This window comes from Lissotriton helveticus, chromosome 1_2 (genome assembly GCF_964261635.1).
Source record: "Lissotriton helveticus chromosome 1_2, aLisHel1.1, whole genome shotgun sequence".
In the NCBI taxonomy this organism is placed as follows: Eukaryota; Metazoa; Chordata; class Amphibia; order Caudata; family Salamandridae; genus Lissotriton; species Lissotriton helveticus.
In genome coordinates this window covers 361,706,655-361,723,046 of record NC_136058.1, presented here as the reverse complement: position 1 = coordinate 361,723,046, position 16,392 = coordinate 361,706,655, and the positions used below count along the sequence as shown (strand labels likewise).

Below are 16,392 nucleotides of genomic sequence, written 5' to 3'. Positions count from 1 at the left end.
AGATCAAAGAAATAGCTATACACTATCCCTCAGTGGTCCAATATCTACAGTTCTCTTCTCAAACATAAACACCTAGATATTTGGCAAGCATGTAGGACCCTTGAAGAAGGTGATGTGTACTGGAAGGGTGAGGCAGATTTACTGGTTTGAGACCATGCAAAGGTATATAAGGTTGATGAAAGTGTATGTGCGGTCCTGGACCTGTCCCTTGATATGAGTAAAGTCCTGAACCTTTCCTGCAATATGTAAAGGTGCACCAAGCGTGATCTCTTTATTTTCTGAAAGTCAACAACCTCACCTGTCTTGGCTTTAGCATGTAAAGTGGTAGTGGCAGCGTACATGTTTTGTAAACCAATAGTTGTGACCAAAATATGTTTATCGATGTCACTGAAGTGGAGACCTGGCAGGCTAGTCTTTTAAAAAGAACAGAAAGAGGCAGGACGAGTACAGAAAAAAGGAAGAGAAGTGCAGAAAAAAGTAACAGAAGTGCTGAAAGAGGCGTAAAGGGTGCAGAAAGAGCAAGAGAAGTGTAGAAAGAAGCAACAGGGGTACAGAAATAGTCAAGAGAGGTGCAGAAACATGCAGAAATAGGGAACAAAAAGAGGCAATAGAGGTACAGGAAGAGGGGTACAAAAAGAGGTGTGTCGAAAGAAGCAAGTGGGGTACAGAAAGAGGCAACAGAGGTGCGGAAAGACGCAAGAGAAATAAAGAAAAAAGCAAGAGAAGTGCAGAAAGAGGCAAGAGAATTGCTGAAAAAAGCAACAGAGGTGTAGAAAGAAGCAAGAGAAGTGCAGAAATGGCAAGTGAAGTGCAGAAAGAAGCAAGAGCTGTGCAGAAGGAAACAATAGAGGTGCTAAAAGAGGCAAGAGGGTGCAGAAAGAGGTAGGAGTGGTACACAAAGAGGAAAGAAAGGTACAGAAGGAGGCAGGAGGTATACAGAAAGAAAGACGAGAAGTGTAGAGAGACAAGAGAATTGCTGAAAGAAGCAACATAGGTATAGAAAGAAGCAAGAGAAGTGCAGAAAGAGACAAGTAAGGTGGAGAAAGAAACAAGAGCAGTGCAGAAAGAACCAACAGAGGTGCAAATAGTGGCAAGAGGGGTGCAGAAAAAGTAGAAGAAGTGCACAAAGAGGTAAGACAAGAACAGAAAGAGGCAGAAGTGGTGCAGAAAGAAGGAAAGAAGTGTAGAAAGTAGCAACAGAGGTACTGAAAGAGACTAGAAGGGTGCAGAAAGAGGTAAGAGAAGCACAGAAAGAAGCAACAGAGTTGCAGAGAGAGGCAATAGAGGTGCAGAAAGAGGCCAGAGAGATGCAGAAAGAAGCAAGTGAGGTGTAGCAAGAGGCAAGAGAGGTGCAGAAAGTGGCAAGTGAGGTACAGAAAGAGGTAAGAGAGGTATTGAAAGTAGCAAGAGAGGTATAGAAAGAAGCAGGAAAGAACGAAAAGAAAGAAATGGGGTGCTGAAAGGGCAAGAGGGATGCAGAAAGAGGCAAGAGAGGTACTGAAAGAGACAAGAGATCTGCATAAAAAGCAACAGAGGTGCTGTAAGAGGCAAGCGAGGTGCAGAAAGAAAAAGAAAGGTGCAGACAAATGCAAGAAAAATGCAGAAAGAGGCAAGAGAAGCACAGAAAGAAGAGAGGTTTGTGCACCCTTGGTACCAAATTTACACCCACATTTAGCAGTAAGTAACATGTAAACCTTCCAGGTTTGCAAAGGGCCTTCCACCACGCTCTAACACGTGAAGCTGCATTTTTGGGAACATTTGAGCCATTTGAGCTAGAAACAAGGCTTTTTTTGTTTAAATCTGTAGATTAGGCAGCAGATGATGGAATATTTGGCAAATGTGGAAAATATTACTTATGTGAAAATTGGTGCAGCCGAACAGTCACATAATTCCAGTGCCCTGTTCTTACCACCGACTAGGTCCAGAAATGCCACTCATTGGTTCCTTCTTTTTTGTATCTCATTGAGTATATAGTTTATCTTCTATGGACATGAGGAAGACTAAACCTGAGGTTACCACTCCACAACACAGACTACAATACCACATAATTACTCTCCAAAACACATAATCCCACTCCACATAATTCCTAAACAATAAATACCACATTCTTTCTACTGACATAATTTCACCGCACAACATACCACATAATTCTACTACACACAACGTACATCCAAAAAACATTATGAAAAAACTGTTACATTTACGACACCAATAGCTCTAACTCTCGCAAATGTGTAATCTATTACATTACAAATGCTTCATTAACGACTAATCGCAATTGCAGAGTGGTGGGGAAAGGGTGCTGGGCCTCCAATCAGCGCTCAGGAATTCCACTGTGAAGGACTTACAGGAGGTATCAGGAGGGCTTCTTGGCCCCCAAAGTCCCTCAGGATTAAAGTGGACTTCATCCCCCATCCTGTAGTCTGCCAGGAGGCGTGTTTGCAGAGTGGTGGAGAAAGGGGGTGTGGCATCTGAAGACGTCTTACATTCCCACTGTGTGGGACTTAATGGAGGTAACATGAGGGGTAGTTGGCCCCCAAGGTCATCCTTGGGGGCCAACTACTCCTCCTATTACCTCCTGTATGTCCCACACAGCAGGATTGCTAAATTCTCATAGCTGGCCACGCCCACCACTCTACAATTGCACTCCCTGGTGCACTCTTGGATGGGGATTGAAGTCACCTTTGCTGCTGGAGGTCCTTAGGAGCCAACTAGCCTACCTCTTACCTCCAGTAAGCCTGACACAGTAGGATTGCTGAGAGGTGGACACAGGCCACGTCCCCTTTCTCCACCACTCTGCAAATGTGGGGCCTGGCTTGCTCTTGGTTGGGGGATGAAGTCCCCTTTCCTCCTGAGGTTCCTTGAGGGTCCCTGGGGGCAAATTAGCCGTCCTGTTATCTCCAGTACGCCCCATACAACTAGTTTGCTGAGAGTGCTCAAAGGCCACACCCCTTTTTTCACAACTCCCCACCAGCAGTGTGCCAAGAGGCATGTTTGCAGAGTAGTGTAAAAAGGGGTGTGTCATCGGACCACCTCTCAGGAATCTCACTGTGTGGGGCTTACTGGAGGTACCTGGTTGGCTAGTTGCCCCCAGGGACCCTCAGAAAGAAAGGGAACTTAATCCCCCAGGTTAGAATGTGCCAGGGGGTGCATTTGTAGAATGGTGGGGGCAGAGCCTTCGGTGAGATGCTGGCTTTTCTTTAAATATTTTTAGAAGGGGGCTGTGTGGCCCCCTTTCTTTTAGTATTTTTTTGGCCCTGGAACCCCATCTCCCAGGGCCTGAGCATTTAAAAGAAAAATAGAAAAACAGGAAGGGTGCCACGTGGCCTCCCCTCCCTGTGCCACTATTGGCCCAGGGGACCCCATCACCCGGGGCCAGCGTTTTAAAAAAAATAATTGAGGGATGGCGAGTGGACCCTCCTGAGGCCAATAATGGCCCCGGGGACCCCATCCCCTGGGGCATTGCCTCTTTTTATTTTTTTTAGGCTTAGGGGGGCTGCGTGTCCCCCCTTCCCGTAGCCAATTCTGGCCCCAGGGACCCCATCCCCTGGGGCCTGGCCAGCCTGGATTTTTTTGGGTGGGCCGCATAGCCCCATCCTAAGGCCAATTATGACTCTGGGGACCCCATACCCCGGGGCCTGCCTAACTTTTAGTTACATTTTTTTTCTTAAAAAAACAATAAAGAGGAGGGGCTGAGTGGCACTCCTACTGTGCCACTTTTGGCCCTGGGGACCCCCTCTTCTGGGGCCAGCCCTCAAGATGGGGACATTGGAGGGAGCCCCAATGCCCCCATGGTCCCAGCCGGTTCCCCACCTCCTGGGGGAGCTGGCATTGCTTTTGGGCACAGGGAGCTGCTGTGAGAAGTTGGCCTGGCATATGCTGTCCACTATTCTAGTGGGCACATTGCACCAGTCCAAATGACCCTTATTGATGGTAGGTTAAATACAACCTTAATAGAAAGCTATCCTAGTGGTAGCTGTGGAGAACAGCCTTCAGGCTAAATCTTGGAGGAATGTAAAGCAGCTTGTTTTACCAGTTCATAATCTCATGAATGATCAAAGAAAGGAGATCCTCACCAGGTATAAAAATATATGTATTAATTATAAACACATCCCGCTAGTCCCTTTATGAGGCTAGAGGCAAAAGTACATTCAGTAAACTTAATATCACACAGTAAATTAGAACAATATACGTTGAGCCCTAGGGGCATACCAAACCATATATTAAGAAAGTGGTATAAGAGCCACGACTTGCATAGACACAAGGACTAGAGCCTTTAGAACCACTGGGGCCACCAGGAACCACCAAAGGTAGTAACACAGGGGACCCATGGGGGACGTGTGCAGTGCGTGAACACAGCTGTGAATCACCATTAACTTCTATGGGGAAAGTCGTGGTTGGAATTTTAAAGATAAAGGACACTTAGAAGAGGACTTGGAGCAAACCCCTTTAGAACTAGGGGGTTGTAGAGCCAACACCCACGGGAGCACCGGAGTACTCGAGTTACCTCACCCAGGGAAGCCGGGTGCATAGGTGTCTTTTGGTGTCGGGTTTCGTTGTTGTTTTCAATTGCGATGTGCTGCAAAGTGATGCTGGCGTCCAAGTGGAAAGTGTCCGGTGTGATCCAAGCCTGGATCGAAGATGAGGAGAACCTGAAAGCACAGGGGACAGAGTCTGGGTCACCTGCCAGTGACTATGGGCACGATAGTCGAATGCCCTCTGATGTCGGGTGATTTCAGGTAAAGAAGGTGAGCTTGACTCTTCAGCCACAAGGACCAGGAAGCGTTGATGATGACCAGGTTCTGGATTCGAGCTGTCCCACAAAGGATTTCAAGTGCTGCAGTGTCGGTGTCCGGATTGGACCCAACAAGCCTTGGCAACAGCAACCCACGCAGGAATCAAAGAAATGCTTTGGTGCAGACCAGCAAAGTCTGCACCAGTGCATGACTCTCCACTGCACTCAGTGGAGAGTCAGGGCACGTCTGGAGCAACCAAGGAAGCCAAGGAGCAACCAAGGAAGCCCAAGGAATAGAAGAGTTACTTTCGAAAGGACCGACCAGTCGACGGACCAGGGATCGCACAAGCGGGCTCACGGAACACTTGTGGAGTGTAGGCCCACAACCTTTGGTACAGATGATGCTCGGGGCTTGGGCTACAAGTAACTCAATGCACAACTTCAGGACAGCTTGAGAAGTCAATGCACTTAGCAAATGTGCATGGTGTCCAGGGCTTTCGGTTCCACGTCACTCGTGAGGGCTGCGGGTCTCAGCTTTGCTGAGGACTCGTGTCAGCCTCTGAGAATTCTGGATATCCTTTTTCTGTGTCGCAGATACATCAGAGTATGTCGGGATCTTCGAAAATGCAGACTGGCAGGATGCTTTGTTGGTGCCTGCTTGAGCAGGGGAGTCACTCCTTGACCCCAAGGGAGATTCTTCCATCCTCTAGTCTTTAGTAGAGCGTTGTAGTTCCAGGATTCAGTTTCAGAGTTTCATCCAGGTGTCAGGGATCCCTTACTTATACTAAGAAAAGGGGTTGGACATAGTCTGGGGACCCACCTATGGATGGGTCTGGAACGAGGGGTGGTTCTCCCCATTTCTTTAGTCCAGTTTTGCACCAGAGCAGGGTCTGGTAACCCCTGCAACCGGTTTGAACTGGGCTATGCACAGGGACACCAAGTGTGCCCCCAGTGCAGACTTTCAAAGCACTCATGGAGTGCACCCACCCAGCCCAATACACTAAAGCCTGCCTGGGAGATGATTACACCTCCCTGTGACAGGACACCTATTGTCCAGGCCTCCCCTGCCGGAGTTTCGGTCAGCAGCAGGAGGCCAGACTCGTGTCTGTGGCTGCAGCATCCATTTTGTGATGCCAGGGCTCTTTTAAACTATTACCGGTTTGACCAGTGTGTACTCTAGAAGGGGAAGGGTGGAATTCTACCCCCCGCCGCCAGGACTGGCGGGGGGGGGTAGGATTCAAAAAGTGTTTGACACCAAACACAACATGTTTCCATGCAGCAATTCCAAAGTTAGCATTTACCGAAAGGTTATAATGCACTTAAGAGTATATTGTCTGGCTGCATCACAGAACAGCCTCAGGGAATAAGCTCTGAAAGCTGCAGAGGGGCCAGCTCATGCATGGGCACCCTTGCACACAAAACCAAGAACTTTGCCTTCAGGATTGATAAGGCCTGCCATAGGAGTGACTGATAGGCTTATAAGTGTCAGTGATTAAAGGTAGATATAGGTAACCTATATCTAAGTAAGGGGTGCATGCACCGCCTTACCCAGGCTGCAGTAGCGATCCTGTGGTGCCATTTTGGAAGGCTTCCCAGGGGTGCATAATACATGCTTCAGCACCTGGTAGGCCTCTGGGGTACCTATGCCCTTAGTACCTGGTGTACCATATACTAGGGACTCACACGGGTACACCAATAACCAAACTGGAGTGTACCTAAAGTACATGCAATCAATTTCGAGAAGAAGAAGCTAGGCTGGGGTCCTGGAAAGCAGGGCCCCTGCCAGACTATAGTCGAAAAACAGTGAAAAACCACCAAAAAGTGGGGGTAACCATAGTAAGCAGATCCTACTCTCCTACACAACCCCCCCCCCGAATGCATACATTAAACTAACCTTTACCAGTTGAGTTTTCATGTTCAGAGTGGAAATATCTGGAGAGTCCATCTGCATTGGTATGGTTACTCCCAGGTCTATGTTTCACTGTATAGTCCATCCCATGTAGGGAAATGGACCACCTCAAAAGGTTGGGGTTTTCACCCTTCATTTGTTTTAGCCATAAGAGGAGCTTATGGTCAGTCTGAACAGTGAAGTGAGTGCCAAACAAGTATGGCCTCAGCTTCTTCAGAGCCCAAAACACAGCAAAGGCCTCCCTCTCAATAGCTGACCAACGTTTCTCTCTAGGGGTCTGACTTCTGCTAATAAAAGCTACTGGCTGGTCCTGACCTTCATCTTTCAATTGTGATCGCACAGACCCTAGCCCCAACTCAGATGCATCTGTTTGGACAATTAATTCTTTGGAGAAGTTAGGACTTTGCAGAATTAGTGCAGTGCACATGGCCTGCTTCAAGTCATCAAATGCCTTTTGACAGCTGACTGTCCACTGAACTTTCTTAGGCATTCTTTTTGAAGTTAAGTCATTCAGGGGTGTCACAATGGATCCATACCCCTTGACAAATCGTATGTAGTACCCAGGCAGGCCCAACAAAGCTCTAACCTGAGTCTGGGTAGTGGGAGCAACCCAGTCCATGATGGTCTGGATTTTGCTCTGTAATGGTTGTACCTGGCCTCCACCTATAAGGTGGCCCAGGTACACAAATTGGCTCTGCCCTATCTGGCACTTAGTAGCCTTGATAGTTAGGCCTGATTTTTGCATGGCCTCCTAAACATTTCTCATGTGGACCAGGTGATCCTCCCAGGTGGAGAAAAAGACAGCAATATCATCTAGATATGCTGCACTATAGTCTTCCAGGCCTGTTAGGACTTTGTTCACCAACCTTTGAAAAGTGGCAGGTGCATTTGTTAAACCAAAGGGCATTACCACAAATTGATAGTGCCCACTAGGGGTAGAGAATGCATCACCTTTGTGCGGAGGGCGCGGAAGGTAAAGACAGCCACTTCCGGTGCGCGGGAGGCCGATCAGCGGTCTAGTGTTTTTCACGCTGACGGGCTGCGGGGTACTTAAGGCGGATGCCTTCCCGGGAGCGCAGCGGATGGGCGCAGCGGGCGCGACGAAGGCGCGCCGAAGTCGCGCTTAAGTCAAGCCCGTCTGCGCCCATCCGCGATCGTACGTGGGCGAGGGCCAGACCCTATGTCCCACGGGTGGGGCACATACGGTGGCGCAGGCAGGAGCTGATGGCTCTTCGCAGTACCACGGCCAGCCCATGTTTACATAGCATGAGAGTGGAGGATAACATGGACTGTGAGCATTGCCACTTCTCCTATGACTCTGGCAGGGATGTGGATTCTAGGAACCACAACTTGGCCTGTGGCCTGCTTAACGTACGTTCCCTACGGAAACATAAATTAGATCTCTATGACCTACTCACTGAGAAACAGTGGGATCTTGTGTTTCTCACAGAGACTTGGTTAGACGAGTGCTCCACCTCTGATGCCCTAGAGGCGATACCAGAAGGCTACATAATGCTTAGGCAAGATAGACCTACTGGAAGAGGAGGGGGCATCGCTATTGTAGCCAAGCAAAGTCTGCGGTGCCAATTAGACTACTCCCCCATCCTGGACAGTGAGGCAGGTAGCTTTACCATTAAGGTAAAGGATGACTACACGCTGAAGGGTCTTTTAATCTATAGACCCCCAGGCCCTATGGCCAGGTTTGGGGAGAGTCTGGTAGAAGGCATTATTGAGGCTGCGCTACGTAGAGATAAGTTCCTGGTACTGGGGGATCTTAATATACACCTGGATGACCCCACGGACGAAGCTGCCAGGGACTTTTGCCAGGCGTTGGGAGCCCTCCAGCTGTATCAGATAGTAAGTGGTCCCACTCACCAGCTGGGCCACCTGCTCGATCCCATATTTGTCAACTGGGGGGAAGTAGAAGCCCTGATTCCCATTCCTATCCCCTGGTCGGACATCATCTGGTACCATTCTCCATACGCATCCCAGGGGCTAGATTACCGGAGCCAGCACCACTATACCACCTTAGGCGGAGATGGGCCACCTTCTCCCAGGCTAAATTCTGTGCGGCACTTATCAGAGGGGGGAGTCCCGGGGGGGATTATGCGGATACTGCTAACACCAACCTTTGTAAACGCATCACCGAGGCACTTGATTGCACAGCTCCTCTCTCCCATGCTAAACCGGGTGGCCGCACCCAAAAAACATCCCCGTGGTATAGTGATGAGCTCTGAGTTGCGAAAGCAGCACTGAAGCGAGCTGAAAGGCAGTGGCGTGGGGCTTTTGCCATGGATGCTAAGGAGATTTACCTAACTGAGAGGTGCCTATCATGGGTTAATCAGGAAGTCCAAAGCGGCATACTACCTCACTAGGATTAATGAAGCTGGGAATTCCACGAAGGAATTGTTTTTGCTCTATAAAACTCTCTCGGGCGGGATGCCAGCCACTGCCCCAGATGATTGCTCGGTGGAATCCTGTGATAGGATTGCTGACTTCTTTGCCGTGAAAGTAACGAAAATTTACTCGGCGTTCCCCAGCCATCCCACCGCAGGGTCCGAGTTTGTGGAAATCCCGAGGGAATGGGGGGACAGACATATACTGACCAACTTTGCCACCCCGTCCCCGGAGACCCTTTTGAAGATCTGTAGGTCTGTTAAGTCAGGTTCCCCTCGGGACCCCACCACGCCGAAACGGCTAGCTGACAGCTTGCCAGTGTTGGAACCGTACATCAGACATCTGTTTGACGTGTCATTCAGGACTAAGATCGTGCCCAGGGACTGGAAACAGGCGGTGGTTCTACCTCTTAGGAAGAAGCCTAACATCAGCATCGAAAAGTTGGAGAACGATAAACAACCTTTACAACGAAACTTTTACAATGCACTACCATTACAACGCGGTCATTACAGCGCAAACCATTACAATGCATTGCGCTGGGGGGCGATCTAGGATAGGGAATAGGTTAATTTACTATCCAATAACCTTCCCTAGTGTCCACGGGGACTGGAGTTGGAATAGTAAATTAAACTATTCACTACCCAGCACCCAAAAGCACTATGCGTTGTAATGGATTGCGATGTAAAAACCACGTTGTAAAGGCAGGCGTTGTAATAGCCTGCGTTGTAACGCCATACATCCTTGGAGAACCTCCGGCCAATCTCCCTTCTGCCTTACCTGGCCAAAGTGGCGGAAAAAACGGTAAACATACAACTGATGGATTTCGTGGAAGAGGCTGCCCTCCTGCACGAGACCCAGTTTGTCTTCCGTCCCCGCCAATCAACTGAATCAGCGCTTCTGACGGCTGTGGAGACCTTACGTCAGGGGGTGGATGAGGGTCAGACTATGGCCCTCATCCTATTGGACCCAAATGCAGCTTTCGACACTGTAGCTCATACCACCTTGCTACAGTGTCTGAATGGTGGTGGGATATCAGGTGCTGCACTCGAATGGATCCAGTCCTTCCTGACAGAGAGAGGCTTTCAGGTTCGCCAGGGAGAATGTTACTCTAAGGAGATCGGTCTGGGCCAGGGCGTGCCCCAGGGCTCGTCCCTGAGCCCTACCCTATTTAATCTATATGTCTCCCCGGTGGTGCCTATCGTTGAAAGCCATGGTCTGCACATGGTGCCCTACGCCGACGACACGCAGTTGGTCATCTCCCTTTCACGCGCGCCCGGTCTTGCGGTGGACAGATTCAGAGCCTGCATGCAGGAACTAGCAACCTGGATGTCCATCAACAGTCTTAAGTTAAATGGCAGTAAGACCGAGGTGCTCGTGGTGGGCGGGAGCCCATCTGTCTGGTTGTCGGCGTGGTGGCCATCATGCTTAGGGGAGGTCCCAATACCCTGTAAAGAAGCCAGGAACCTCGGAGTATGGCTTGACGCACCTGTCCTTTGGACCTCAGATAGGCCGTGTGGTGGGTGTCTGCTTCAGCGTCCTTAAAAGTCTGCGGAAGGTTTTAGATCTCCTTCCTACGTCAGCACGTAGGACGCTGGTGCATGCCCTCGTCACATCGCGCCTGGACTACGGCAATCTGCTGTATCTGGGAGCCACTAGTAAGGCGATTAACCGCCTCCAGGTGCTGCAGAATGCAGCAGCTCGCCTGATTCTAAAATTCCCTAAGAGATCTGCTTCCAAAGCAGCCCTTCAGACTCTTCACTGGCTCCCAGTAAGGAGCAAGGTCGAGTTTAAGGCCCTTTGTACATGTCACCGCATCCTGAATGGGAAGGCACCAGCACCGCTTCAGAGTCTGATCACCCGATACGCGCCTGTGCGTGCCTTGCGCTCCTCCTGTGTAAGGCTATTAAAGGTCCCCAGGATAAAAAAGGCACGCATGGGAGGCAGATCTTTCAGATACTTGGCGGCGAAAAGTTGGAATGCCCTACCACTGGACCTTCGCCTGGAGCCATCTGAACTTGGCTTCAGGAAGAAGTTAAAAACCCATCTTTATACACGTTAAACCGAGTAGACCCTGCGGCACTTCTTTGCTGACTCCACTTACCAAAGCGCGGGGACACGCCATCTGAGTGTAACCAGGTGCTTTACAAAACTCCCTAATAATAATAATCATCAGCTAATCTGATCTGCTAGTAGCTAGCTGTAAAATCAAATGTGCTAAGAAAATTGGCTGAGGCCAACATATCTTTAAGCTCATCTGCTCTTGGGATTGGATGGGCATCAATCCTAGTGGCAGCATTGATACCCCTGTAGTCTACATAAAACCTCATCCCTCTCTTACCACTCTGGGTGTGAGGTTTAGGTCCCATGCCCACTGGACTAGCCCAAGGGCTATCTGAGGGTTTAATAACCCCCACATCCAACATCTTCTGGACTTCAGTCCTGATACAGTACCTGACATGGTCAGGTTGCCTGTAAATCTTATTTTTAATAGGCAGACTGTCCCCAGTGTCCACTTCATGAGTGCACCAGGTAGTCTGACTTTCGTGTCAGTGAGAACATGTTCCTACACTGATTGAACACCTGTCTGCAATCAGCTTGTTGCTGAGCAGTGAGGCTGCCTGCCAAGGCTACACCAACAACTGACCCATCATCAAGGTTCTGTGAGACCAGGTCAGGGAGTAGAACACTCTCTTCCTCCTGTCTCTCATCAGTAGCCATGAGCAAGCTCGTATGCCCTGTCAACATAAGGTTTCAGTCTGTTGACATGAAGCCCCCTATGGGGGCTCCTAGGAGTTCCCAGGTCTACCAAATAGGTAACCTCTCCCTTCTGTTCAACAATTGTATGGGCTCCACTCCACTTGTCTTGGAGGGCTGCTGGGGCCACAGGCTCCAACGCCCACACTTTCTGCCCTGGCTGGTAAACAGTTAGCATAGCCTTTTGGTCATGCCAGGAGTTTTGCAATTCCTGGCTAGCCTCAAGGTTTTTGGTTGCCTTTTTCGTGTATTCAGCCATCCTGGAGTGGAGACCAAGTACATAGTCCACTATGTCCTGTTTAGGGGGTTTGAGAGGTAACTCCCATTCCTCCTTCACCAGACACAATGGAGCACTTATAGGATGCCCAAACAGAAGTCCAAAAGGGCTGTAACCAACCCCCTTCTGAGGAACCTCCCTGTTTGCAAATTAAAGGCAGAGTAGTAGGATGTCCCATCTATACCTAAGCTTTTTTGGGAGACCCTTGATCATACCCTTTAAGGTTTTGTTGAATCTTTCAACTAAACCATTGCATTGTGGGTGATAGGGTGTGGTAAATTTGATATTCACTCCATACTCCTTCCACATTGCAGTTAAATAAATGGACATAAAGTTTTTACCTCTATCAGAAACTACCTCCTTAGAGAAACCCACTGTAGAGGACACTCCCAAGATGGCTCTTACCACCACAGGTGCTGTAGTGGTCCTAGGGGAATTGCCTCTGGGTACCGCCTGGCATGGTTCACCACCACTAGGATAAATCTGTGCCCAGATGCTGTCTGAGGATCCATGGGACCAACAATGCCAATCCCTACCCTCTCAAAGGGAGCCCCCACCACAGGAACTGGTATCAGGGGGGCCTTTGTTGTGCCACCTGCCTTGTCAAAGTTTTGACAGGTGACACAGGAGTGACAAAACTCCTTTGCGTCTTAAGACATGTGGGGCCAGTGAACGTGAGGGACAAGCTTGTCCCGAGTATTGTTTTGGCCCAGTTACCTGCTAGAGGTATTTCATGGTCTATTGTTATTAGGAAGCTCCTGAACTTTAAATGTATAACCAACCTCCAGGCTGCACCAGACTTGAGGTCTCTACTCTCTGAGTACAGGAGTCCATCATCCCAATATATCCTATGGGTACCACTAGCATTCCCAGTGGCCTCGGCAGCAGTCTGCTGTCTGAGGGGTTCAAGAGAAGGGCAGCTCAGCTGCTCCTGACTCAGATCTGCCCTGGAAGGTCCCCCTGTCCCCCAGAACTCAACCTAATCAGGCTCAAGTTCATCTAGGACAGTTCCTTCTTCAGGACTACAATCATCTCCCTTAAGAGACTGATCTGTATTCTGAGTCAGGGGGGAAGGCACTGCCTTAACCCTACTGCTTCTTTTCTTGGAAGGCACCTGGTCCATTATTCCAGAATCCAAGGCCTGTTCAGTGTTAGACATTTTGGCCTGTGACTTAGTCACAGCAAACACATGTGCAGAGATACCTAGCATTTCTGCATGGGTCCTGAGCTCCACTTCAGCCCAGGTGAAGTTTACAAATCATTGCCAAGCAAGCATGCTACAGGGAGGTCTGCACTTACCACAACTTTCTTGAGGCCAGTTATCCATCCCCAGGAGAAATTAACAACTGCCAGGGCATGGTTGGTCCTGACATTGTTAGCATTGGTCACTTGGTAAAGTTCACCAAGTATGATCTGCCCAGGGTCCACAAGGTCTTGTATCACCTTTGTGATGCTTGCCCCTGTATCCCTGTGTGCCAAAGCCTCTTTTCCATTAATTAAAGGCTCCTGTTTGTATTTGTCCCAGTTACTGGGACTCAAAAAGGAGGACATATCCATGCCTTCATCACAGATCAGTACAGCCTGAGTTGGAACTCTGACTAGGCCAGAGTCCATCTCCAACCCCAGGGTTAACCCTAATACACCCTTATTTATTTATTTACTTTTAAAGTTTTATATAGCGTGAACATGACCCACGAGGATATCAGAGCGCTTTACAATATACAGTTATTAAACATTAGATGTTTGAGATAGTAAACATACATTCCGTATTCGCCATTCAGTACAAAAGAGGTAGATAGTAGTATATGGATAGCATAGGTGACTAGTAGTCAACCACTTGGAGCTGAACTATGGGGAACAGTTGCCTTAGGCTCAATGGTGGCTGGAGTTGAGTCTTTGGACCTATTACAGTCATTAGTCCAATGGCTGTTGTTTTTACCAACTTTACACAATGGTTTCTTTTGGCCTTTCTTTTGGAAGATTGGGAATCCCCACCATTAGAAGATTTTTGGGGACCTTGTGAAGACTTCTGGTCTTTACCCTTCTCCCCACCCTTATTAGGATCTTGCTTTTTCTGGTCGCCAGCTTGGTTCTGAACGTTCTGCTTCATCCTGGTTCTGACCCATTTGTCTGCCTTCTTACCCAATTCTTGGGGAAAGGTCAGGTCAGAGTCTACCAGGTGCTGATGCAACAGCTGATTCTGACAATTAATAAGGATCTGCTCCCTCATAATCAAGTTGTACAATCCTGTATAATGACATACCTTACTGTTAAGTAATTAGCCCTCCAGAGCCTTAATAGCACAATCTACAAAGTCAACCCAGTCCTGAGTCTGAGCCTTTTGGGTATCTCTGAACTGTATCCTTTATTGTTCAGTGGTTAGGCCAAACCCTACAATCAGAGCACTTTTCAGGACTGTATAATCATCAGCATCCTCTTCTCTAACAGTGAGGAGCTTGTCTCTACCTTTGTCTGCAAAGGAGAGCCACAAGATAGCTGCCCACTGCTCCTGAGAGACCTTCTGAACTTTGCATGCCCTCTCCAGTGCAGTTATCCATTTGTGGATGTCATCCCCACTCTGGTAAGGAGGGACAATCTTGTTTAAATTCCTATGGTCATGAGATCATTCTCTACCACTGGAGAAGTTGCTGCCACCATGGGACTCTAGTCCCATCTTTTTTTCTAGCTCTTTCAAGCTCTAGGGGCTCCCTTTCTAAGGCTACCTGCTGTCTCCTAATTCTCAGCCGGACTTCCTGATACTTCAGTTGCCTGTCTCTCTTCTCCTGGGAGGATTCCCTCCTATGAGAAAAGACAGAGGTCCCTATAGATACACCAGAATGGTCAGACTCCACTGAAGGAGATCTGGGCCTTCTAGTTATACCTCCAACTCTTCCTGGGAGGACAAAGATAGGGCCACCGTGGCTTTCTTCCTCATCTCCAGGAGAAGCTGCATGGTCCAGGTCACGGTGATTGTCACCATTCTGGTCAGCATCAGAATCTGAGTCCTGGTGGGTTGTACCTCCAGGCTCTTCCTCTGATGCTGCCCCATCCCCATTGCCTAAACCCTGAGGCTCTGAAACCTTCTGACGGTCATCTAACAGTAGTACCTCCCTGAAGCATTGGATATTGTTACTTTTGCTTGTCTTCAATTTCCTCATAGTACACAGAGCCCTTAATTCTAAAAAAGAAAATGTGTCATACTTGGATGCCTGTAACATACTGGGACCTGGCACGGACCCACTGGTTCCTGGCCTTGAAGACATTACTAGTGAGGTTTCGTGTATGCACCTACCTACTCTAGTTGTTTCCTTCTAAAATCTTTTGAGTTGTATAAAGAGTATGCTAAGCCCTTAACACACAACGCTAAGTTCAGTAGAACTTACTGTATTTAAGCTTGTATTATATATACCTATGGTACCTTTAGTCGTTTTCAATTAATCAAACTCTTGAGATTATCTGGTAGAACAATGGCAAGCTGAAATCCAACACGCTGAACACCAATGTGAGAAGTTGGCCTGGCATATGTTGTCCACTATTCTAGTGGGCACCTTGCATCAGTCCAAACGACCCTTATTGATGGTAGGTTAAAGACAACGGGCCCGATTCACAGAACTAACTTAAGACAAAATCCTAAACTTACTACCATTTTCGTATTCACAGAAGGCACTTACTCATTTTGGTATTCACAGAAGACACTTACTCATTTCGGTATTCACAGAAGTTAGGAGTCCTAACTTTAGGACTCCTAAATGCCTTCTGGGAATACCAATAGTCCTAAAATTAGGAATTGTCTCAGTTTAGTAGTAGTAAAGTTAGGACTCCTAACTTTAGGACTCCTAAATGGGTTCAGTGAATACCGAAAGTCTTAAAATTAGGATTTTTCTCAATTTAGTAGTAGTAAAATTAGGACTCCTAACTTTAGGACTTCTAAATGCCTTCTGTGACTACCAAAAGTCTTAAAATTAGGAATTTTCTCAGTTTAGTAGTAGTAAAGTTAAGACTCCTAACTTTAGGACTCCTAAATGCCTTCTGTGAATACCAAAAGTCTTAAAATTAGGAATGTTCTCAATTTAGTAGTAGTAAAGTTGAGAAAAATCCTAATTTTAAGACTTTCGGTATTCACAGAAGGCATTTAGGAGTCTTAACTCCAGTGAATACCGAAATGAGTAAGTGCCTTCTGTGAATACCAAAATGAGTAAGTGCCTTCTGTGAATACCAAAATGGTAGTAAGTTTAGGATTTTGTCTTAAGTTAATTCTGTGAATCGGGCCCAACCTTAATAGAAAGCTATCCTAGTGGTAGCTGTGGAGAGCAGCCTTCA

At 48.0% G+C, this 16,392-nt stretch overlaps 1 protein-coding gene across 1 annotated transcript in view; it reads right to left on the bottom strand.

The window, feature by feature from the left end:
* LOC144803814 (NXPE family member 3-like) overlaps positions 1–16,392 on the bottom strand; it is a 149,182-nt gene that overhangs the window by 58,002 nt on the left and 74,788 nt on the right. The window lies entirely within an intron of this gene.